This window comes from Paroedura picta, chromosome 4 (genome assembly GCF_049243985.1).
Source record: "Paroedura picta isolate Pp20150507F chromosome 4, Ppicta_v3.0, whole genome shotgun sequence".
In the NCBI taxonomy this organism is placed as follows: Eukaryota; Metazoa; Chordata; class Lepidosauria; order Squamata; family Gekkonidae; genus Paroedura; species Paroedura picta.
In genome coordinates, this window is record NC_135372.1 from 97,256,427 (window position 1) to 97,260,795 (window position 4,369).

The window sequence follows — 4,369 nt, forward strand, 5'->3', positions numbered from 1 at the left end:
AGATGCAATACTGTAGTTATGTTTAAGTAACAATTTGGACAAGTGTATTCAGTTATCTTTGTGTGTCCTGCAGTAGCTTTCTGTGTTGAAATGTTTGTGCCAGCCCTTCTGCCTCAAGGAAGTTCAACTTCAATGACTGTTCTAGGCATTCATGTGCTTCACTGCAAATGTAGTTAGGCATAAGGCTGTAAGAGTAGCTCTAAATGAGAACATTCAAATATTTTGGAATCTTTGAAATGCTTTTAAGGATGTCTTTGTAATCTTAATTCATACAGAATTCTAGAGGAGGGAGGATTAAATGCATTTTTCTTCTAAGGGAGGTGGTTCTTCAGTCTGTTGGGTACCTCATTCCTTGTGGTCTGATTGTGCTTCTAGTTTTGTTACAATCTGTCCTCTGAGGATGGTCATGGACCAAGATAAGCAACAACTTGGAAATTACGAAACATGTCCTTAAATCAATATTTTTCAGTGCTTTAAGAACTATATATAACAGATTACTATATTAACCACTTCCTTTAAAAGCTGAAAACTCCTTTCCACCCACAATTGCATATAGGTACAAGGTGTAATACTGACAGCCAGAAAACAATCCTTGCTATAAATAGTAACATGCTCATAAAAACTAACTGTAGAAGATCTTGAGGTGATGCATGGTTAAGAGGAGGTATTCTAAGTACAGCACTTCCGTCTTGAGGTACTGCTTGCTTGGGCAGACTGGTTCTGAATTGCATATAATTGTTTCCTTGGTATGTAGACAGCTATTGCCTGCCTTTGTAAACATAAAATTAGCTTTCATTAGATTGAATGTTATCCAACAAGTGAAAACTTCAGTTTGCATGAATCACCAGTGCAGCAAACAGATTTAAAAGTGTATTGATGGCCTGACCTGGGTAGTAGAATCATTTAGATGAGTTAGTAGTTCTCTTTTTACAGAGAGTAGATTGCTTAAATGTGGTGGTTACTTAGCTTATTCTGACATTTACTGCTTTCTTCCCAACCCTTCACCCAAGAAGCTGGTAAAGGACCTTACCTTTTAAGCATCTCTATGACCAGTATACTTCCTTAACCAATTAACACTAGATACTCATCCACACTGTAGCCACCTCATGGAATCTGGGGGTCAGCAGGGTACTATTGATGGCTGGGCTGAAAGTGTTGGGCTGCTGCTGATGGAAATGTGGGGTCAGTCCCAGCTGCTGGGTCTTTCAAAGGCTGGTGATGGACCAGTAGGGTGAGGCAAGGCCAGGCTGCTGAAGAAGTCGGAGAAGGCCACAGGCAAAAGGGGAGGCTAGATGATGGAAATGACTACAGCAAAACCTACTGGCTGTTTGGGGGAACTGGGGACATCAGTGAGGGAGGAGGTGTGAAGATTCCATAAGGGGCATTGGGCAGGGCTGTTGTGTGAAAGGATAGAGGGATGTGCCAGGGAGGAGTTGGTGGGACCCACCTGTTAATAAGGGCATAGAACCTGGTTTGAATCCATCCCTGAGGGTGACACCAACAGAGGTGTAGGGGAAACCGTTGTACTGACTGATGGTTTGTAATGTTCAATAATTCTACTCATCCAGAGCTGCTGAGCAACATTCTCGAGATATATTGAGGATATTGAGCTGCCAGCAATATTCTGAAAGCACTATAGAAATAGTGGTGAATCCACTATGTACTTGTCACTAGCTGTATAAGCTTTCCCTTAGAAGACACTTAGTAACCTCTTCTGGTTTTCAGAAGTTCTACTTTTTTTTAGTTCTGAGTGACAGCCAATTACAAAGCCATTTGGCAACCATTCATTTGAGCAAATATGTGTGCAAGGAAGGTGAAAAACAAAACTGCAAGGAAGGTGCTCCGAATTTGGTCAAGAAGCTGTGCACACAAGGGAAGAAAAGCAGATGACACACCTTGTAGCAGAAAAGACACATTCTTCATACTAGTTGAGGATAAATCTGTATCCACTCTTTTGTAAGTTTGGTTCATGCTAAACTGACTTCAAAAAGAAGGTTCCAAAGGACCAAAGCATTTTTCTGAAGCAGTGCATGAACTTTAGATAGGGTGAAGTAAAATCAGTGAGTGTGTCTAGGCACTGCTAGCAACCTTTAGAATTAATCCCTTCAGGAGGGAGAATTGAATTTCCTTGTCTCTCAAACCATGAAGGCTAAAATTTAAGCATAAGGCCTCTGGCATTATAAAATGATAGATCATTGGCCTAGAGCGGCCTTACCCAACTTTTTTTTACCATTGTGAAACACCTGAAACATTCTTCAGGCTTCAGGAAACCCCAGAAGTGGCACGATCATGCATGCCAGTTAGAAGCCTAAATCTGTAGTAAAAATTTGTGCCATACAAGTATATTTTGGGTGGCCAGTTTCCTTTTCAACTACTCCAGTAGCATCATCAGGTTTTCCTTATGGATATTTGTTGTCCAGGAGTACTAATTTTCTGTGAATAAAGATTGGCAATTGAAACAATGTTTCTTTTGCATGCAGTGCAGAAGTAGTAACAACAAGCAACATGGTGTTTTCCCTGTTCCCATTTTATCCTTACAAAAATCCTGTGAGGTAGGCTGAATTAAGAAACAGTGACTGGTGCAAGGTCTTCCACTGAATGTAAGAGAATAGTAATGTGAACTTGTTTCTCCTTGATCCTGTGACCTCTACACAACGTCTCTGTAGAATTTTTCCAGCATGTGATTACACAAACACTGAGGATGAGAAGAATGCTGACATGAGGATTATAAAACTATATAAAGCTATTATGTCTTCTTTTCAGTCCCTTTCCTATTAATCCATGACACTGAATTTCCCTTGATGCTACCATACATCTATTACAAACTTAAGAACTGTTTCCACTTCAAAGCTCAACAGTGTATATGAAAATTAAGGTATTTTAGACTTGGTGAATATTTCATAATAAAGTTAATTTCCTATTTTGTTACCCATCCAGCCAAGTTTGGAGAGACTGTTTCTTTGCAAACTTGAATTTTTAAAAACTTTTTTGGGGTAAATTTGGTGTCACCTGCCTATGTCATCTATTACCGCTAACTCCAGAGCATTTGTGAACAAGTTATTCCATGATTTCTAGCTTTAATAGTACTTGCCAGTAATATTGCCCTTAAGTCAGAAACTAATGACATCTTCTGACAATGATAAAGACACAATTACTTCAGTCAATTATGATAGGCTTCTTTTTTGGTCTCAAAAAATCACACATGAACCTGCCTTATAAGACCACTTATATCAGGCCTTATAGTGAATCAGTCCATCAATCAAATCCGTATTGTTTATTCAGACTAGCAGTGGCTCTCCAGGGTCTCAGCCAGAGGTCTCCATCATGTCCTACTTGATCATTTTAGGTGGAAAGGCCAAGGGCTGAACCTGGTGCCTTCTATGTCCAATGATGCACTTCCGTACAGCCATGGCCCCTCCCTCAAATCAGCTTTTCTCAACCTTTTGACCATTGAGAAACCCCTGAAATATTTGTCAGGCTTCAAGAAATCATACCTCCCATGCCCCCCAAGAAAGCACATCACCAGAGGTGACATTATCCAGAGACTCCCTCTAGATGTGACATCCACTCCGTCACCCTCCCAATGCCAGAAACAGCCCAGCAAACTACTCTGCAGGGCTTGGGCAGGCATTTCCTGTCACCTCCCCCCAACGCAGTTAAGGTAATGATTTATTTTAATCTTCTCAGCAGTGTGCTTCTCTACTTTTTCACTTGTCTTATTGTCAACTTGATTTGTTTTGAGCAGAGCTCAATCGGTGTGGAAAGCTTGCCCTGAAATAAAATTTGCTAGACACTAAGTTACCACTGGACTTCGGTTTTACTTTGCAGACTAACAGGGCTACTCATATAGAGTTATCTTCTCCAAACAACAGTTCTCCATAGATGTTATATCCAAGGTTAACTTGATCAGGGTTTTGTAGTAAGCCCCTGAATAGTACAATCCTAACAATGCTTTCCTAGGAGCAAGCTTTATTCAGCAGACTTGCATAAGGTTGCTTTCTAAATCTGTTCATTTGTATTATTCAAAAACGGTAGGATATAAACATTTTAAAGAAAAAAATTAGCTCGAATTTTCACAGCTCCATCTTAGCTTGACAGCTTCTGATGTTATTATACAAACGCATATATAGGCCAATTGTCCCATTTCTCATTTTGTCTCTAAATGCCGATCAAACCTCCTCTCGAGTACTCCACTCGGAGGATCTGAAACATCCCGTCATTCTTAAAGGCTGAGTCGCCTGTACCTCAGTGCGCTGAAGTTTTCCGGGGAATTCTGCTGAAAACCCGTTGCATCCCCCCCCCCCCCCCGTAGTTGAATTCTAGCCTGGCTGTTCTGCTGGCCTCTGAACAGACCTCTTAAACCTCGCCG